General features: G+C 38.1%; 1 pseudogene; it reads left to right on the forward strand.

Moving 5' to 3' along the window:
* Positions 1 to 504: 504 nt before the first annotated feature.
* LOC137947651 (protein MODIFYING WALL LIGNIN-1-like) lies at positions 505 to 20,729 on the forward strand (annotated as a pseudogene).
* The last annotated feature ends 1,984 nt before the right edge of the window (positions 20,730 to 22,713 follow it).

Below are 22,713 nucleotides of genomic sequence, written 5' to 3' on the forward strand. Positions count from 1 at the left end.
AATTACACAACCAGGTCCGAAGAGCTCTTGCGTATTTTACTCTCCTACCTTCAAACAAGCACAAGATGGCAAATGGACTTTTTTTATTCTTCGAAGAACTGAGCTCAGCCCATTAATTTATAGCTAAATTCTGAAGATCCAAAATCAATGATGCCGTCCTGAAGTCCACGCGTCTCACGACAGAACGTATATTCGTCGCCTGATACACAAACAGGAGTTCTATTGGTAGAAATAAACATGGGTTAATGGGTAATCCTCAGTTGCCATAATCAGTTGTCAGTTGTCACAGTTGGAGGAATTTGTAAATGGACAATGCGTACTCTTGTCTGCTGGTGAAACCGTGAAAGCTACTCCGGACTTGCTTTCCCCTCAACTCCCCGAGCTTTCCTCATTTGCTGCCTTCTTGTTGCCCTTATCAGTACAGAAAACTGAAAGATATTAGATTTAGCTTGTGGATCTTTTTCTGTATAAGGTGACGAAAACACTGAACCCTCTTCCCGTAGGATGGAGCGGAAGGTTCTTTTGGTCTGTATTTCTGTGGGTTTCCTTGGGCTTCTTGCTGCTGCTTCGGGCTTTGCTGCAGAGGCCATAAGGGTGAAGTTAATATTAGACGGTTTTCTAACCGTCACCTAGGTGACTCGTCGCTAGTGTTTCCCGGGTGCAGTTACAACATTTCACCTTCCCTTGGACTTCCGCTTTCCAACGGTGGTCTATTTTGATGGAAAGGAGTATAAGAAAGGGTATGGTCTAGCAAAGTCATGTATGGGCATTCCCATAGACGAGGCAATCTGTTCGCCACACTCTATTTGCCGGAAATTAATGCCATATCAGGAGGTAGGGGTGGCTTCGAGCCGAGCCGGTTCGCGAGCCGGCTCGGTTCGGCTCGGTATCGGCTCGGTTCGATTCGTCATTTTTCGAGCTTGAGCCGAGCTCGAACACCGAAATCGGCTCGTTTACCTTAATGAGCCGAGCTCGACCGAAGCTAGGTTCGGTTCGTTGGCTCGCGAGCCGGCTCGAAATGAGTCGGATCGGCATGAATCGGTGCGGGATCGCGAGCGAGCGGGGGAGCGGGAGCGGGAGCGGGAGCGAGAGCGAGGGGGGGAAAAATTTCCCCCCCCCCCCCCCCCTCGTCACCGTCGACCCCTCCCATCGGTTGTTGTCGCCGCCTCTACCGCCGTCGTAGCTGTTCTCCGGCGTCTATACCGCCGTCGCAGCTACTCGCCGGCCGCCTCTGTGTTCGTCCGTTCGATTTCTTCATCTCCTCGCCGTCGCCTCTGTTTCCGTCGCCGCCGCTTTCGTCACCGCCGATTCCGTCGCCGCCAACTCCGTCGTGGCCGTCATCTCTGACGATAAATCCTCCCCGGCGCCGTAAGCCCCTTCCCTCGGGGTCGTCTCGGCGGAAAACCAGAACAGGGGAGAAATAATCTCCCCCTTCCTCGCGAGAAGATGATCTCGCACGTGCGATTTCGCACGTGCGAGATCATAAAATAAAAAAAAAACTTTTTCCTCTGGAAAAATTAAAAATAAATTTTATAGAAATAATTTTCTATAAACTATTAGTGTCTCATGTTTTTTTAAACACTTTTCTAATTGAAATTTTTTATTAAAAATCATATAATTTTCAAAGTAAGAGTTTTTGTACCAAAATAGGGTAGAAAACTGTATAGAAAATTTTTGAATAAGTATTTAACAGTTGATGCTGTAATACTTTTAGCATGAAATAATTTTCATTGCAATTTTGTGTTTGATATTTTATTTAATTAAAAATTTATCGATAAGTATAATAATATATTAGATTGATTATTAATTTTTATTTATTTCCCTAGAAGAGACAATAAAAGGTCCATTTAACTTTCCTAAGAAAATTTTAAAATATTTCCTATAATTTTCTAATAAGTCACTAATAGTAATAAGATTTTATTTAAAGGTTTTTTTGGGAATATGTATCATAGGAAAAATATTTTTAGTTTTTCCTAGAATATAAATTTTTATCTAGGGGCACTAAGGAGGCCATAATAAATTATGGCCAAATTCAAAAATTACAAAACAAGCTAGACAACAATTGGAGTAAAAAATATTAATATTGGTGCATTTTAATCCATTATTGAAATTCAATCCTGAACCTCCCCTATCATTATATTTCTTAAAAATGTATGCATAATTTTATATATAATTTATTCAAAGCCACCCCTACGTGCGAGATCATAAACAAGGAAAAAAAAAACTCTTTGTCCCTTCCTCATGGCTCTTAAATAAATTGAAAAGATATTTTAGTAGAAATACGTTTCCAGAGACTAGTTTTTTCAATAAATGTTGAAAAAATATTTTTAATAGAAATATAGGGACCATTAGTGCCTCGTATTTTTTCAAAATATTTTTCTAATTATAAATTCTTTTTAAAAAATCCTATAATTTTTCAAGTAAGATTTTCTTGCCAAGATGGTTAAGAAAACCATATAGAAAAATTTTGAATAAGTATTTGACAGTTGATGATATAATACTTTGAGCATGAGGCAATTTTCATAGTAATTTTGTGTTTGACATTTTATGTGATTAAAATTTTATCGATAAGTATAATAATATATTAGATTAATTATTAATTTTTATTTATTTCCTTAGAAAAGGCAATAAGAGGTCCATTTAATTTTCCTAAGAAAAATTTAAAATATTTCTTGTAATTTTCTAGTAAGTATGTAATAGTAATATGATTTTATTTAAAGAATTTATAGTTTTTATTTGGGTGATTGTAAATTGATAGTGATATTTTATTTTATTTTGTTGTGTTTGATTATTGTATGGAGTTTATTTATAATGTTATGCAATGTATGGAGTGTTTAGATTATTTTATGGAGTGTATAAACAATTTCATGAAGTGTTTATGGAATGTATAAACAATTTTATGGAGTGTTTATGGAGTGTTTATGCAGGTATTATGTATATTGATTATGCCCAATTTTAAGTAAAGGTCATGCCAAATTTTATACAAGTATTTTATATATAGATTATGCTCAATTTTAAGTAGAGGTTATGCCCAATCTTATACACATATTATATATATATAGGTTATGCCCAATTTTATGTAGAAGTCATGCCCAATTTTATATAAAATGTATGCATAATTTTATATACATTTTATTCGATATATATTTTTTGAAAAGTTTGAAATGTATGTTGAGGCTCGAGCTCGGCTCGAAGCTCGGCTCGAACTCGTTGGGCTCGAGCTCGATAACAATTTTAGGCTCGAGACGAGGCTCGGCTCGAAGCTCGGCTCGAAATATTTAAATCAAGCTCGACTCGAACATAGGCAGGTTCGGGCTCGGCTCGGCTCGATGCCACCCCTATCAGGAGGTACGTTCTCCGTGAGTTTCATTTACATTAGTATTATCTCATTTGCATTTTGGGTTCTGCCTGGTTTATAGGGTGCTCCATAGTCTGTTGGCTATTTTTTTCTGTAGGTTGTTTGTCTGATATCTTTGTTCGTTCAAAGTTTGTTGTCTTATAAGGTGTATTTTAATTAAGAAGAAAGCTTCCTCTCTGTTGGTTTGATGGATATGGTAATGTTGTTCTTGCTTTTGCCTTTTTTTATTTTTTTCTCACTGTTTGTCGCTCAGAATTTGTTCTTAACGTTTCTATATTGCTAGTAGTTGGGCATACTGTTTCTATAGTTATTGGGTTACTTTTGGAAGAGGACGTACATTCTTCTAAACAGAAGTTTATTATTCAAAGTAGCTTTCATTATGACATCTGAATATGGGAATGAGACCAGTCCTCACGATTGAGTGTTATTATGTACTATTTATTGTGGGCACCCTCTATAACAAAAGTAGCTAATGTTGATTCCAGAAGGCTGGAAGCACTCTTCCTCTACCTTCATGTAGAATTTAGGACCTCATAATAAAAACTTCAACCAAACTAAGAAGAATGAGAAGAGAAAGAGAATAGATCAATCACCAAGGGAGAGTGTTATGGTCCTGGGTTAAGTACTTGGTTTTCTGCTACCTAATAGGTAAGTCTTTTGGGTAGTATTTACTAGGTGCATAACATTTTGTATCAGAGTGGGCACCCAAGTCGCGAGTTTGAATCCCGGAGGGGGCAACCAAGCGGAAGGGGCGACCTAGCGGTGTCGCTAGAGTGGGTTATCGTGTTAAACCCCTAGCCAATACTACCCGAAAGATCGGCCCGTTAGGAGCGAAAGGCATAGGTACTTAACCCCAGGACCATAACAGTACAACCCACCTTCGCGAGCCTACGTCCACGGCGGCTTAACACTTAGCGACGAGGGCTGGGTCAAGATCCCATAATCCCTTACGGCCACCACGTCCGGGGTTTGCGATCACCCGCGTCGGGGAACTACCTTCGGGGATTCTAACTCGCGACGTGAGGGCAAGCTCTGATACCAAATGTTAAGCACCTAGTCAATACTACCCAAAAGATTAGCCTGTTAGGAGCGGAAGGCATAGGTATCTAACCCCAAGACCATAACATGTCGCTAGAGTAGGCTGTCACTAGAGTGGCCCATCTCTAGAGTGGACCATCGTGGTCATCGGCTTGTGAAGGAGGAATGTGATGTTATGGTCTTGGGTTAAGTACTTGGCTTTTCGCTACCTACCAAGCCGATTTTTTTGGGTAGTATTGACTAAGTGCTTAACAGAGAGAGCTTGTATGGAGGAGAAGAGGGAGAGTGCCTACTAAGGAAGAAAACTTGGACGAATTTTTGGGAAAAGGAGGAGAGAGCTTGAATGTTCTACCTCTTAGCCAAGGCCTCTATTTATACCTTTTACAATGCCCTTTTAGGGTAACAACATTATGAACGAAGAGACATAAAAATGACAAGTATTTACAACTTCATGCCATCTTTATGAGAAGTCTTCTTATTTACCCATATGCCACCTCTTAGATATGTGGGCTTTCTTTTCTTGGACGTGTGGGCTGGAGCCCACTCTTCTAACTATTTTCTTTGACGTTTGGGCTTGAGCCCACTCTTCTAACTCTTTTCTTGGATGTTTGGCCTTAAGCCCACTCTTCTAACACTCCCCTTCAAATTGGAGGAGGAGAAAAAACATCTTAGATACCCAGCTTGCCACATATAAAGGATACGATCTTAGACGTAATCGGTTTAGTAACAATATCTGCTACTTGCTCTTGTGTTGAAACATGTTTGAGGGAAATTATACCCGCTTGAAATTTCTCTCGTATAAAATGGCAGTCCACCTCAATGTGTTTGGTCCTTTCATGGAAGACTAGATTCAAAGTAATATGAATGGTTGCTTGGTTATCGCAATGTAGACCTATAGAACCTTCTTTATAAAATCCTAATTTGGTAAGAAGAAATCTGATCCATAGGAGTTCACTGACTGTGTGAGTCAAGCCCATTATGCTTCTGTATTAGATTTTGCAACCACATTTTGCTTCTTACTTCGCCATGTAACCAGGTTCCCTCCAACAAGAGTGAAATGTCTAGAAGTAGACTTTTTATCATCTGGTGATCCAGCCCAATCCGCATCTGAGAAACTTTCTATGTTGAAGTGACAATATTTCTTATAAAGCAATCCTATGTCTAGGGATCCTTTTAAGTATTTTAATATTCTCTCCAAGGTCTGCCAATGAGTAAGTTGTGGTTTATGCATGTACTGACTCACCACACTTACAATGTGTGATATGTCTAGTATAGTTACTGTGAGGTAAATATGTTTGCCCACAAGTCTTTGATATTTTCTAATATCAATATCGTCTCCAAAACTTGCACATAATTTTACATTCGCATCCATAGGCGTGTCAGTTAGGCGACATCTCATCATTCTCGTTTCTTTGAGGAGGTCCAAGACATACTTCCTCTGAGACAATATTATTCCTTATTTGGATTGAAGAACTTTTATGCCTAGAAAATAATTTAGAAGCCCAAGATCTTTAGTTTTGAATTCATTACATATCATGTTTTTTACTTCTTGTATGCTATGCAAATCATTGTCAATTAAGATAATATCATCAACATACACAGCTAATAATATTTTACCTTTTGAAGTATCTTTAAAATATACCAAATGATCTACTGAGCACCGATGAAATCCAAACCGCAATAGTGCTTGGCTAAATTTATTAAACCAGGCCCGAGGGGACTGTTTAAGCCCATATAAGGACTTCTTTAAGTAGCATACCAACTCCCCCTCAACCACATAACCAGGTGGTTGAACCATATACATTTTATCACGTATATCGCCATTTAAGAAAACACTTTTGACATCGAGTTGACATATGGGCCATGAAGAGTTAGCGACAAGTGATAATAAGATATGTACCGAATTTAACTTGATAATAGGAGAGAAGGTCTCCTCATAATTCACTTCATAACATTGAGTGTACTCTTTAGCGACGAATCAGACTTTAAGTCTAGCAAGGGACCCATCCAGATTGTGTTTGACGGAAAACACCCATTTACAACCCACTAGTTTCTTACCTTTTGGAAGCGGTACTAAATGCCATGTTTGATTCTCATATAAGGTTGCATTTGTTAGGAATTAAATGCCTTAATTCCAAACAAATGAGAACAATAATAATAATCGCGGAAGAAAGGAAAAGCAAGCACAAAAACAAACAATAAGAATTATACAGGTTCATCTCAAGGTAAGACTAAGTCCTGTCTTTTGTCGCTGTAGTAATCCACTATGAAGATGAAATAGCACACTTACAGGTGTTTCTCTCTAACCTCTGGGCTAAAACTCAGGATGTTCCTCGGATTAAGATGATAAAACCCTAATAATGACGCCCCTCAATTATAAAGAGAAAATTAGGCTCCACAACTTAACAACATTTGCTCATCCATAGCCGCCTTCGATCCTAGATGTTGCAGTGATTCCGGATAGGACTGCAGAATAGAAGTGGAAGAAATAGATGCAAGGAATTGAGAACAAGCGGAAGACAAATGATGAGAAGTAGTACAAGAACAACGTTCTTTTCTTAAAGCAATGGACCAAGTATCAAACTATGGACCAATAATAGGAGAAGGACTTACCTCAGTAGGATCCAAAAACTCCACAGGTGAGGTGTTGACTGGTGCTTCGGAAGGCAGAGTAACATTGGCGCTAAAAGGCACAAATGGACAAGGAGTGATAGTAGAGAAAGACAAACCTAGAGGAGTATCGTCCGAGGAATAAAAGGATGTGTCCTAAAAAAAAGTCACATCCTGAGACATAAGTAACCTTTGAAGCATGGGATTATAACAGACATAACCTTTTTGGGTGCGAGAGTAACCCAAGAAAATGCACTTCATAGAGCGAGGAGCAAATTTACTATTCTGAGGAGATGTAATATGGACATAACATGCACATCCAAAAACCTTTACGGGAAGAGAAAATGGGTCTTCACTAGGAAATAAAACAGAATATGGAGTCTTATGACCCAGTACTGATGAAGGTAACATATTGATAAGAAAACAGGCCGTAAATAGAGCATGAGGCCAATAAAAGTAAGGTACCTTCATGGAGTAGAGGAGGCCCCAAGAAACCTCGCGGAGATGACGGTTCTTTCTTTTAGAAACACCATTTTGTTGAGGGGTGTAGGCACAAGATGTTTGATGGATAAAGCCATGACCTTAACAGAAGGATTGTAACTCACTAGACAAATATTCTTTAGCATTATCAGACCGAAGTATTTGAATTTTCTTGTCAAATTGAATTAACACCATAGCATGAAAGGCCATAAAGATAGTAATTATTTTAGATCTTTCTTTAAAAAGATATAACCAAGTAGCTCGGGTAAAATCATCAACAAAAGTAACAAAGTATTTAACATGAGAAATGTTAGAGACACACAAAGGTCCCCATACATCAGAATGTACTAAAGAAAAAGGAGCAACACTAGTTTTAGGCCGAGGAGAATATGTACTCCTTTGATGTTTACTTAATTGACAAACCACACAATTGAAAGTAGATAAAGACTTTAATGAAGGAAGTAAATGGCGAAGGGAAGGTGTAGACGGATGACCAAGCTGGTTGTGCCAAAGTTGTGCCTCAGATATAGAGGATGAAAGTGAAGCTAACGGAGGTAGGTTGAAGTAATACAAGCCCCCTTTTTCATGGCTGCCACCAATCACCCACTTCGTAGTTAGATCCTGAAATACACAAGAAGAGGGTGAGAAGGTGATAGAGCAATTTAGATGTTTTGTGAGCTGGCTTACAGTTGATTTTCAAGACTCCATGAATTTAGCTCATTGAGAAAAAGGGGAAAAAACCCATTAGGAAAAAACTGGAGGAAGAAGTGTTATGGAATTGATTTTCCTAACCCTCCCCCTGAAGCTCTATTTATAGATTTATGAAACTACAATATTATAATAATACCCCTGAACTTAGGGTTTTAACCTTGGAACTTTAACATAATTACATCATCTCTATGAGATGACCCTTTATTTACCATCTTGCCATCAATGTATGTGGGCCTATGGGCCCTCTACTTGATCTGTGGGCCTTGAGCCCATCTTCTATATCTCTTGGTTCCATGGGTCTTCCTTGGTCTTATGGGTTTGGGTTCATCTTCTTATACACTTTGATATGTGGGTCTTCCTTGGTCGTGTGGGCTTGGGCCCTGTCTTCCAACACTCCTCCTCAAGCTGGGGGTGAGAGAACAACATGAACTCCTAACTTGCTGCAAACGATGTATAAAATCTTTTTTGTATAATATGCCTTCATCTTCCAACAGTTCCCCTCACGTTGGTGCTCTTGTTCATGAGGCCCAACTGGTATAATATCAGTGAGAGTAAATCACTGCTAGCCACTAAGACATTGCTCTGAAATGTCCACCTCCACCACCGTGTCCCTCTTATAGACAACGACTCTCAAGTGGTAGAGTAATATATGATATTAATGGGGGGAAGTAACATAAATATAACAATAAGTTCCTCCGTCATTGTTATGGACTCAATAGCACTGAGTCATCTACTTTACTTTTATTATTTATGTTGCTTTTAATTTAGAATTTTATTGATTTGTAATAAGACTTAAAGGTAGGGGTAGAATTGGGTTTTAATAACCCTAACCTATGTTGATGTTAATTACCCTATTTAAGGGGTAAGGATGGAGAAATAAAGCAAGTTTGGATTTATATTAAAATAGAGTAATTAGGTACTTGCTAGGTTCCCTATCATAGGGTTCTTGGCGTGAACTATCCTTGGTGGTTTGCTGCATCCAATGGGGAGTCTTTGAGGAGATCGTGGAAGAAAAAGGAAGAGGAATCATCCTTCTCTTCCAAGCTGCAATAGTTATCCATCTCTTCCACGAACCAGTAGTGAGGGAAGGAGGTTTTGCGTGAGCCATAGCATCAAGAAAGAGGTTTTCGAGTTGCTGATTGAAGGAGGTCTTCAAGAGGTATTTTTATCTTTCTTTTTCGAGTTTAGAAGAGCTATAGACTATCTTCTTTACGTACAACATTGGTAGTTGCATGAATTCAGAAACCCTACTCATTGACGTGAGGTATAAAGTGGGGTTTCATAATTGGATCCTTAAACAAACTCTTGATTGATTTGGTGCGTCTATAATTGAAAAAAAAGAAACTCATTTTCAATTATAACGTGTGAGGGAAGTAAAAGAGAGATTCTTTTCACAAAAACGTGTTAAGAAACCCTCTAACAGTGTTGGATCCTTATTTAACTCGCCAAGTTACTAGATCCATGGCTAGGGACCATAACAACTTGGTATCAGAGCAGGGTAACCCGACAGAGAGAAGCACCAATGAATACTTTGAATTGCTTGAAAGAAAATTTGATACAGTCCTAGAGAGGTTCTCCAAAATTGATATCGATATGGAGACCTTGAAAGGAAGGATGGATAGCATAGAGACTGGTCTAACTACTGGCAAGAAATTTGCTGCATTGGAGAAGTTCACTCTCAATTGGACTGGTGCTTCTTCTCACGTTCATGGTGTCATCATCTCTGGCAATGGTGACGTGACCTTCGACAAAACAGACCTTGGCTTAACGACAATAATTCTGCAACAGAATTATTTCCTCCAGAACGGAAGCGCAAGCTTCCAACAGGGGTTGTGGCAGGCGGTGCAGACACTGCCAGTGATGGTCGAGCGGTGAAGTTAAGCGAAGATGACAACTAGTAGCAGCAGAAACACTAGTCGGGAAGAATTTTTTTTGTCTTCCACGGCATCACAAACGTCTCTTCATGTTTTAGTAGCAGAAATATAAATCAAACATAAAAAAAACAAATATCAACTATGGAAAAATAAAACACAACGAAGAATGATCCTGAAAAATCATAGTCGGAGTCCTGAAAATCAACCTGGCTCTGATACCATGTTGATTTTCAGGACTCTATGAATTTAGCTCATGGAGAAAAAGGGAAAGAAACCCATTGGGAGAAAACTAGAGGAAGAAGGGTTATGGAATTGATTTTCCTAACCCTCCCCCTGAAACTCTATTTATAGATTTATGAAACTACAATATTACAATAATACCCCTGAACTTAGGGTTTAGGGTTTTAACCCTGAAACTTTAACATAATTACATCAATGTCATCTCTATGAGATGACCCTTTATTTACCATCTTGCCATCAATGTAGATGGGCCTATGGGCCTTCTCCTTGATCTGTGGGCCTTGAGCCCATCTTCTATATCTCTTGGTTCCATGGGTCTTCCTTGGTCTTATGGGCTTGGGCCCATCTTCTTATACACTTTGATATGTGGGCCTTCTTTGGTCTTGTGGGTTGGGCCCTGTCTTCCAACACTTACCGAGAGTAAGTTTAAAGGGAATTGAGGAACTTATAGGACATTTTGAAGTGGGATAGAGGGTATAATAGAAGATGATCCCTTGCCAAGTACTTTGGTTTGGGTCCCATTAGCAATAGTAGCAAATTTATGGAGAATACATGAAGATAAAGAATTGATCATGTGTTTGTTACCTGAGAGATATTCGGAGGCCCCAGAGTCTATTATCCAAGATGAAGAGGAGGAAGAGGAAGAAAGCATATCTTAAGCAATAGTGGTCGCAGTTGTTGGTAAAAGTGGAAGGAAAGATTCCATAATTGACTTCATTTTCTGAAATGTGTCATAGTCTTCAGCAGTGAGAGTCATCTTCTAGGATTGTGAGTTAGTCTTATCTTCCAGTTTGTCAATTTTAACAGAGGTTGGGGTAGCCTTGGCCCAATTTGATTTCCTATGTAGCTTCCAACAACTTTCTATTGAATTTATGGAAAAGAGAAATACTTCATTGACTTCATTAACTTATTATAATCATAGTACGTGAACCTCTATTTATAATAGAGGAAGGTAGTAGAGTCCAATTACAATAAAACTATCTTTGTCCCAATTACACCCAAACTCTAACACTTAAGGATAAGCCTTAGCATAATTAAATAACTCAATATAAATAGAAGATAAACATAACTCAAACTAGAACTCTTCTATGACGTGACCATATGATAAAGATGCCAGCTCGTGGTTATCTTTGTGAGTCCTTGATCTTCCAACCAGCTTGTGGTTATCTTTGAGAGTCTTTCTTGACCTTCCAACTAATGTGATAAGGATGCCAACTTATGGTAATTATGGTAGGTCCTACTTCTTATGTGCTTGGGCCTATCTTGTGGGCCTTCCTTGGTCGTGTGGGTTGGAGCCCACCTTCCCACACTTCCCCTCATGAACTCTAAGCTTGCTGCAAATGATGTATAGAATCTTTTTGTATAAAATGGCAATCCTCCCATCCTCCAACACTCCCCCTCACGCTAGTGCTCTCTTCCATGAGGCCCAGCTAGCCAATTCAAGGGGGTAAAACATAGATGTAATAATAAGTTCCTCCGTTATGGTTTCCCAACCGTGATATTTTTGACAGGGTATCCTCTGTCATGGTTTCCCAATTGCTATATTTTTTTTTACAGAGCCCATCATGGTTTCCTAACCGTGATATTTGTGAGAGTTAAATAAATGATGGTGTCCCAATCCAGGCACTGACTCTCATGGTTTCCCAACCATAATATTTTTTAGAGTTATTTAAATGATGGTGTCCCAATCCGGGCACTGATTCTCATTGTGTCCCAACTGTGAAATTTTTTATAGTCAAATAAATTATGGTATGAGAAAAGGTACTGAGGTCACCTCTTCTTCAATAATAGTGTCTCATCCAAAGAGACACAATAGCAGCAGCTGAAATGGGCTTGGACCATATAATACGAACTAAAAATCCTTGTAAAATTGACCTATGAAATAATCTAAGACAAATATATGTACCAAATAATATGCTAACCAAGGAATAATCTTTCAATTCTTCAAAATAATAATTCAGTCAGAGAAAAACATTTACCAAGTCGCGCTGAGTCAAATAGTAGATCAATATTTCTGAATCGTGGAAGACACATATACTGAGGCAAAAACATAAGTGGCTTGAGTCAAATTGACCAGGACCCGAGTTGACCCGAGTTGGGTTGGCTCGGTTCTAATTGGTCCGAGTTAGTTTGGAATACTAGTTGGTGCGGCTTGTGCAGAAGACTAAAATCTCGGCGGGTTCGTTGGGTGAACTCACCCGATCCGGGTTGCGACAAAACAGCCCGGCCTAGATCTAATCAGTTTCCTAACTTAGGAAACATGAATTTTGCTACAGTACGTCTTCTTCCCTTCTGTCGATGCCGAAGGACTCAACGAAAACATTCCAGAAAAAACAACTCAGTACTGGCGCTCGGAAAGCTTCCCCTCACCTGTTTATCTAACACATCCTGAATCATATAAACAAGCTTTCCAATAATCATTCTGGTACATAGGAAGGAAAATTTTCGAAAACCAATTTAATAAAAACTTCCTCTGTTAAAGGAGCAGTTAAACAGAAATTTTCCGACAGAAAGTTTATGAGCAATCTTGTTGTGAGCAACGCTGAAGCCGAACATAGATAATATGCTGTTAATCAAAGATGCCAGAGATAATCGGGAAGTTTCCAACAGACAAAACATACTTTCGGAAAGAAATCAATCCGGCAATCTTCGTTATGGTAAGGCACGCGAAGAACAACAGCAATTCGACGTCAGCGTCCTCCCAAAGTAGAAAATTTCTCGGAGTCTCAGGCTAGATGACAGAGGATTAACCCAACAACTTAAATAAATTTTCACCAGTATGGTAATGTCGCTCCGCTGATTAACTCAACAGAGAATAGTCATCTTCGACCTCCAGAAACGTAAAAAACTCTATCGCATGCTAATTTCCAACAGAGCCACGCTGTTCGTGTCATGAACAGATAACTCGAAAACCAGCATAGAAGTTTCCTCAAATAAGAGGCAGATGGATAACAGACGGCAGAACGGTCATAGACCGACAACTTCCTTGATTTGAGCAGAGAACAAAGAGGCCAGGAGAAACAATCTCAGATGATTTTCTGAAAACAAGATCGGCTCTATAGTAGTAAGGCTGGCAAAGACAATAATGCAGCAGTAAGGCTGGGAAAGACAGACGACAGAGAGGCTTCATAATGGCAGAGTAAACTAAGGCTTACCGAAGCAAATCTAGACTTCACAAAGCAGAGAAAATAAAACAATAACAATAATATGACGGGAAAAAAAAACTAACAACAATATGAGCAAAGAAAAAACTAATGGGTTTCTTTGAATCTGAAAACCATAGATAGGAGTCCTGAAAATCAATGCTCTGATACCATATTGATTTTCAGGACTCCATGAATTTAGTTCATGGAGAAAAAGGGAGAGAGACCCATTGGGAGAAAACCAGAGGAAGAAGATGTTATGGACTTGATGTCCTAACCCTTCCCCTAAAGCTCTATTTTGAGATTAATCAAACTACTGTATTATAATAATACCCCTGAACTTAGGGTTTAGGGTTTAGGGTTTTAACCCTGAAATTTTAATTTAATTACATCAATGTCATCTCCATGAGATGACCCTATATTTACCATCTGCCCATCCTGACATCATTGTATGTGGGCCTATAGGCCTTCTCCTTTATCTGTGGGCCTTGAGCCCGTCTTCTATATCTCTAGGATGCATGGATCTTCCTTGGTCTTATGGATTTGGGCCCATCTTCCAACATAATTGGATATGTGTGTCTTCCTTGGTTTGGTGAGTTTGGGCCCTATCTTCCAACACTCCCCCTCAAGCTGGGGGGTGAGAGAACATCATGAACTCCCAACTTGATGCAAATGATGTATAGAATATTTTTGTATAAAATGGCAGTCCTCCCATCTTCCAGCACTTTCCACAAGGTGGTTCTGACCTCCACAATAAGTGCATATGCGGGGCTCTGTGCGTGGGTGGGTAGGACCAGTTCTACCATCTCTTGTTCGGCCTCCCCTAAAATTTATGCCGCATTCTCAGTTGGAGGATGATGTACCTCTATTACCAGAGTACATAGCCGTTGGAGCTTCATTATGTGAGGTAAGAGATGGATTAGGGATCCGCAACAATATGGCACTGATATCATCAAAGGATAGAAGTACGGAGGAGCTAATAAGTTGAGTCTTACCAACTTCAAGGTATGGCCTGATATTCATCAACCAATTGTTGCCACTAAAGCTTCTCGTTGCCTCTCTTGGATAGAAATATTGGTAGAGTACAGTTGAGCGATCTTCCACTCTTGAAGGAGACCTCAAAATTGAGCCAAAAATTCATGAATATTATCCCCTTGCTTAGTGTTTAGCATATTTTGCAAGACATCAAACAATTTTTTCAAAGAGGTCATGCTAGAATATAACTGAGCACATGTGTCCCAAATGTCTTTTGTTGTTTCTGTTGAATTTATGGAAAATAGAAATACTTCATTGACTTCATTAACTTGTTATAATCAGAGTACACGAACATCTATTTATAATAGAGGAAGGTAGTAGAGTCCAATTACAATAAAACTACTTTTGTCCCAATTACACCATAACTTTAACACTTAAAGATAAGTTCTAGCATAATTAAATAACTCAATATAGATAAAAGATAAGCATAACTCAAACTAGAACTCTTCTAGGACATGACCATAAGATAAAGATGCCTTTGTGAGTTTTTCTTGATCTTCAAACTTATGTGATAAGGATGCCAACTTGTGGTAATCATGGTGGGTCCTACTTCTTATGTGTTTGGGTCCATATTTTGGGCCTTCCTTGGTCGTGTGGGCTTGGGCTTGGGCTTCCAACATTCCCCCTTAAGTTGGGGGGGGGGGAACAACATGAACTCCCAGCTTGCTACAAAAGATGTATAATTTTTTTATAAAATGGTGTTGAATTTATGGAAAAGATAAATACTTCATTGACTTCATTAACTTATTATAATCAAAGTACATGAACCTCTATTTATAATAGAGGAAGGTAATAGAGTCCAATTACAATAAAACTACGTCTGTCCCAATTACACCCAAACTCTTACACTTAAAGATAAGTCCTAGCATAATTAAATAACTCAATATAGATAAAAGACAAACATAACTCGAACTAGAACTCTTCTAGGACATGACCATAAGATAAAAATGCCTTTGTGAGTCCTTCTTGATCTTCCAACTTGTGTGATAAGGACACCAGCTCGTGGTAATCATGGTGGGTCCTACTTCTTATGTGCTTGGGCCCATCTTGTGGGCCTTCCTTGGTCGTGTGACTCATATTATAATACTCTTAGATATGTGAGACTTCCTTGGTCGTGTGGTCTTGAGCCTATCTTCTAACACTCCCCCTCAAGCTGAGGGTGAGAGAACAACATTAATTCCCTACAAATGATGTATAAAATCTTTTTGTAAAACATGACACATCTTCCAATATGCCTTCATTTTCCAACACTCACCCTCACGTTGTTGCATCCTTCCATGAGGCTCTGCTGGCATAATATAAGTGAGAGTAAAAATCTCTCCTAACCGGTTAGACATTGCTCCATACTCCAGTCCTAATGTTGGATGTAGGGCACACTCCGTCTTCTATAGGTTGTGTGTCTATCGGCATTGCTCTAAAGTGTCCACCACCGTGTCCTTCCACAGGACAACGACTCTCAAGTGGAAGAAGTAATAAAAGTCATTACTGGGGGTAGTGGGTTTATTTATAGTGATGTGCCAGTCTGAACACCGACTCTCATTGGTATCTCAATGGTGATATTTTTGAGAGTTAAATTAATCATGGTGTCCCAATCCGGGCACAAACTCTCATGGTGTCCCAACCGTGATATTTTTGAGAGTCAAATAAGTTATGGTATGAGAAAAGATATTGATGCCACCTCTTCTTCAATAATAATGTCTCATCCAAATAAACATAAAACCATCAGCTATAATGTAACACAACCATCTTCCAACACATATAACACAAACCAAAATAATAAACCTTGTAGAAGGACCCATGAATTAATCATAATCCGATATAAATATTTTTTTCTTAGATACATAAGCTTCATCTTTTGTGCTCCCCCTTTCTTGAATATTTTGGTCACATAAACTTATCCACAATATATAGAAAAAAATACCTCTTTCTTCTACTTCTCCCCCTCCAGCTTGGAGGTAATGGCAGTGATCCCATCTTGAACCAAATATCATAGATGCAACAACAAGCCCCAATAACATAGATGTAGTAATAAGGCCTTAAACAAGGGAGAAGTGAGATATTTTCCTGATATAGCAACTCAAACAATGATGCAAAACAAAGAACATAAATTGGGATTTTTCAATATTATAGAATACTATCATGACCTTTGATTCTTTTAATGCGAATATATCGTTAAATATAGATCAGATTAAAATTAAATTTTGTCCTTCTTAAAATAGACTTAAATACCTTTCATCCAATTATAACTTCACTTTATAAAATATAATTATTAGAAGATAAATAATCTGATAGATTTCGGTCTCTGTCATCTTGCCAAACTAAGCCCTATTTCTCCTTTTTTCCATAATGACCATTGACTCTTCCAAGATCAATATCTCCTTATAAAAAAATCAGATAGAGAATTGGTTGAATAGGTAAGAAAATAGACTTACAGATATTTCTTTTGATATATAATTCTACTTGTAAAGTCTCATTATTCATTGCATAAAATACTTCGGAAGTTGAAGCTTTTCGCTACTGCTCGAACCTTTTTTTCAATCTGACCTTCTCTAGTTCAAATATCAATTTCTCTTTGTAGATAAATCCGATTGAAAAAAATCATTTTTCCTTGGAAATTAGACTCAAATATATTTCCTTCAATATATAATTTTTAATATGAAAATCTCATTATAGAGGTGAAAAAAGCAAAACAAACTAAGGGTGTAGGACTAAAAAAAACTAACTACGAACCTAGACTCAAGGTTTAGGGTTTAGAGAAAAGGATTTCATTATCTCTGTGGGTTGACCAAGTAAATTCATAGAACTACTTTGATACCATGTTGAATTTATGGAAAATATAAATACTTCATTGACTTCATTAACTTGTTATTATCAAAGTACATGAACCTCTATTTATAATAGAGGAAGGTAGTTGAGTTCAATTACAATAAAACTACCTTTGTCCCAATTACACCCAAACTCTAACACTTAAAGATAAGTCGTAGCATAATTGAATAACTCAATATAGATAAAAGACAAATATAACTCAAACTGTAACTCTTCTAGGACGTGACCATAAGATAAAGATGCCTTTGTGAGTCCTTTTATGTGATAAGGATGCCAACACGTGGTAATCATGGTGGCTCCTACTTCTTATGTGTTTGGGCCCATCTTGTGGGTCTTCCATGGTCGTGTGGCCCATCTTATAATACTCTTATATATGTGGGCCTTCCTTGGTCGTGTGGGCTTTGGCCAGCTTCCAAGTAGACAACATTGTTGGCTACATGTTCTTCCATACTATTAGTAAGCCAACTAATGACCAAATTATCATTCTTAACCCACTTGAGGTAGGATAGATCTTCTTCATAAATCGGTGGACAAGGTTTGTTTAAGTGACCGAGAAGGTCACGAGTAATAAGAACCCTTTGTATCGATTGCGACCAACTAAGAAAATTTGAGAGGCCCCTTAAGGGAATAGTAGTAATTCTGAGTATGTTACTCTTACTACTTGTATTTCTAGCATCCATCTGGAAGTAAAACAAATATTTAAACCACACTCAATATCAATTATTGAAACTCTAAGTATAAGAGTGAGTAAAATCAAAGTTGGAAGGCACTTTAAATCACGTAAGGTTGCCAAATAAGTCTATCTGAATGTCCCAAATAGACCAAATAAGAGAAGATCTTCTAAAAAAAATCCACCAATTCAAACTTGAAGGATCCGTTGACCAAATCAGTCACTTGCAAATTGAGATATAGAATCTTATCCACAAGATTAGGCACTAAATCATCAAAACATTTGTGGCTATGTCAAGTGGAGTCACCATCCCGAAATGAATCAAATCCTCTTATATCCTTAAAAAAAATCTCTAGAGGATGGAGTAAAAACTTATGCCTTATCACAAAATTCCAAAATCGTGGTTAAACACTTTAAGAACCACAATTTTATTTCTTTTAGATCCTTTGTAGAAAATAAGGTCTCTTATAAATCTCAACTCATAGGGACAATCCAACTTTCAAATAACCAAGTGTTGAAGTTCAAGAGAGTAGAGAGGGCAGCAAAATAGTAGAGGCACATAGATGAAATTTCATCATGTTGGGATTTAAACATATGTTAATTCACCAGCTAAATGAATAGACCACATGAGCGACACCAAGTGTGAGAGGCCTTGCAGAAACATGTGAATCTCAAATCATCAATCTTAATAAAACAACTTTTAACAACCAATCTTGATCAACCTTGTAATTTAGCTACAATAAGACCAAGATGATAACATCTTTTTAATCACAAGAGAATAATCTTCACAACTTCTCATATGAAGATCATCTTGTCTTGATGTAATCCAGAGATCAAAACCTCAACATATAGCAAGGAAATGCGTAAATAATAACTAGAAATGACTTATCTCTTCATGGCTGGACTCCTTCCTTCATGAGTAATTTCATGGCCAGATCTTCATAAATATTTTTTTGTATGCTTCATCAAAGGGGATCCTAAAATCTATGCTCTAATACCATGTAGAATTTAGGATCCCATGATAAGAACTTCAACCAAACTAAGAAGAAGGAGAAGAGAAAAATAAGAGATCAATCACCAAGGGAGAGAGCTTGGATGGAGGAGAAGAGGGAAAACGCCAACCAAGGGCTTGGACGAATTTTTGGGAAAAGGAGGAGAGAGCTTGAATGTTCTACCTCTTAGCCAAGGCCTCTATTTATAGCTTTTATAATGCCCTTTCAGGGCTACACCATTATAAAAGAAGAGACATAAAAAAGACAAGTATTTAAAACTTCATGTCATCTTTATGAGAAGTCTTTTTATTTACCCATATGCTACCTCTTAGATGTGTGGGCTTTCTTTTCTTGGACGTGTGGGCTTGAGCCCACTCTTCTAACACTTTTCTTGGACATATGGGCTTGAACCCACTCTTCTAACACCAGGCAAATTGATATACTCTCAAGAAAGTGTTGTATTGAAGGACTCTAGTAACTATTGCAGTCATCTCTGATAATGTACAACATCATTTCACCTGGAAGTTTCCATTTCAAAGCAAATGAAAAGCTAGAGAAGTTATCGATACACCACTAGAAAAGGGCCTTTTGTGGAGGTTCACTTTCCTCTTGAAAAAGAAAGAAAACAGATGCCAAGAAGTGCTTCCCAATGCAGTCACCAATAGTACAAGAGTCTGCTTCAGGATCTGATTGACATAAATAGTGTATTCATAGAAGGATTCGTCAACTGACTTTCATTTGGTTTTATTTGCATCTTTGGCATGTAGATGTGTATTATGTGTATATGTTGATTTATTTTATGATATCTTTCTTTTTCCTCTATAACCAACAATTGCTATTGATGTTGAAATTACCTGTAAGGATATTCATCGTAAATGCAATTACTGGTGCTGCATATCTTGTGTTAATGGGAAGTTAAAGCAATAATGTTGAACTCATGGTTATACGTTGTTACAAAATCTTGTCTGACACTTTAATAGTTTCTCATAGTCATTCACTTTTGTACTACGATGTACTTGGATTAGAAACTTCAGTTGGTGTTTAGACAGTTGATCAAGGTCTTTTATTGTGGTTTCTACTTTTGCAAAAGAAATGCATGTTCCATACAATTATTTGACCCCTTCCATTGATGAGTTCGGTGGGTCAAGTTGGAGGCATGCAACTCCATGGTTGTAGTTCTCATGGCTATTCTGGTTAACTTCTATACCCTCTTTCCTAAAATTTGATAGGATTGTATATCAGGTTTTTGATGTCCAAATGATCAGCTTCGAAACATGTAAGTATCCATGAAGCCAGGCCCTAGGCTTGGGATTTGCTGCTGCACTTGCAATTTCGATGGCTCAAATCATCATAAACACAACAGTCGGGTGCATTTGCTATAAAAAACACCCACATCCTTCAAGTACCAACTGGACCATTGCCTTTGTCTCATTTGTAGTCTCCTGGTAGTTTGACATACTCAAGTTCCATTCAAATCTTTGTAGAGAATCAATAACCATTGCTTGATGTTATATAATGGTGTCAAAGCTCATTCATTTATGCAGGGTAACATTCATAATAGTATTCCTCCTACTGCTGACTGGTGCTACCCTGAACGACCAATAGGGTGAAGAACAAATGTACTTTGGCAATTATTGTCTTGTTGTTAAGGCTGGAGTTTTTGCAGGGGGATCAATTCTATCCATGGCAAGTGTTTGTCTAGGAATCATTTACTATTTGACATTATTGTCTACTAAGAATAATCAAGAGTAGGGAGGCATTGAACTGGGCCAACCTGAGTTCCTCCCACCACCTCAAACCACCAAGAACAACCAATTTGTGTGCCTGAGGATATGAGTTGCATCGAACCGAGCCGGTTCGCGAGTGGCTCAAGCTCGGCTCTATTCCGGCTCTATTCCGGCTCAATTCGGCTCGAGAAAACCCGAACTTGAACCAAATTCGAGTTCAGGTTTGGGCTCATTTAAGTGAACGAGCCGACCTTAAGCGAACCGCGGTTCGGTTCAACGACTCGCGAGCCGACTCGTTACTTAACGAGTAATTTCAATTTTTGGGGAATTGAATAAGGCTCTTTGTCTTTGGTGATTTCACCTCTTCCTCTTCGGGCTTGATTTTTTCTGTAGACTTTTTGTCTTCAGTTTCAATTTTGTGGAATCAGCGGAAAAATCGAAAGAAAATGGGAATGAAATCCATGGCAATGAGAGTTTGACTTAACCGGATCTTCCCCAAGTCTAAACAGAGAAAGAAGAGGTATGTAATCTGCCCCTTTAGGTTAGTTTTCGTTTTTATTCTATTTCTACCTCTATTTCTACGATTTCTTCCTCAATCTCTTCGTTCTTTGTCTTCAATCGATTTTTTTTAACTGAGGATTACGGAGGAGCAATCTCTTTGTTCTTTGTCTTCTACAATTTCTTACTCAAATCTCTTCGTTCTTCGTCTTCATCTTCTCAGTGATGAACAAATCATAGAGGTAAATAGAGCCTGTTGAAAAGTTACGGAAGAGAAGGAAGCTCATCTACCCCTCTCTTCCCTTTCTCTCTCTCGGCTAGAGGTGCTTGTCGCCAGAAGGAAATTGTTTTGGCTTTAGACGGGTTTAGCCAGCAAGGAGTTGTTCTGGGCAAGCGCATCCCGCAAGTCAGATCAACCCACCCCTTATTTTTTCTGTGAATTCTTGCCAATTTTTTTTATTTTTAATGGTGGTTTTAGAGTTCTATATCTATTTTTTAGAGATTACTTAATAAGCTGCTTATAATCTATTGAAATGACCATTTGCAACATATCTCAACGATAACATAATCCATTTCTGGCCAGATCCATTTGTGAAAGAGTAGAGTAAGTGAAAAACATATCTAATTTTGAACCACTGATAAAAAAACATAGAGGATAAATGCTTGGAGAGTAAAATAGGCCTTTATTGGGGATAGAGGACACATTCTTTTTCTCCTCTTCGAAGATAGATTTTGTCCTTTGGATGGTAAAAATCAAGAGTGCCCTTGATATGATGATGAACACCATACGGTAAATGGTGTATGCCTTCAAATATTTTAAGGAGGAGAAACATAAGAGAATATTTTAATAATCAAGAGTAGCCTTCACGGATGAATAAGAGAGAGAGAAAAAGAGAGAGAGAGAGAGAGAGAGAGAGAGAGAGAGAGAGAGAGAGAAAAAGAGAGAGAGAGAGAGAGAGAGAGAGAGAGAGAGAGAGAGAGAGAGTAAAAGTGAGTTAATTACAACTTCCTTTTCAATTTTTTTTTCACCAAGCGTTGTATCTCTACCATTGTTGTTACTGCAACTTTGACTTTGGTGAAGCTCAGCGTCCCGATTTCCCGTCGTTGAAGGAAATCAATAAAGCAGACCATCCATGCAAATAGAAAGGTTTTGCTCCAACGGACTAGAAGATTGGTTTAAAGTCTACCAGTTACTTGATTTTTCATTGTTTTCTGTTATCTAAGTCTTGCTCCAATTACTTTTTTAAAGTCTTGTTGTAGATAATGCTACTAGTTACTTGATTTTTTATTTTTTTCTCATCATGGTAATTTTTATATTTTCACTATATTAAGTAACTAGTAGTGGAAGAGTATTTTTTTATCTGACAATAATAAGTTTTTTGTTTGTCATAACTGGAGATTTTGCTCATGTGGGGACTTAGTATATTGTTTTCTAGCATGAGGAGAAAGAGCTATAGTTTATAAATTTATATTGGATTTATAATTTTTATTTGGGTGATTGTAAATTGATA

This window comes from Aristolochia californica, unplaced genomic scaffold (genome assembly GCF_029961685.1).
Source record: "Aristolochia californica isolate CCGP_79_NKW_82.1479 unplaced genomic scaffold, dmAriCali1.0.hap1 SCAF_13, whole genome shotgun sequence".
Classification (NCBI taxonomy): Eukaryota; Viridiplantae; Streptophyta; class Magnoliopsida; order Piperales; family Aristolochiaceae; genus Aristolochia; species Aristolochia californica.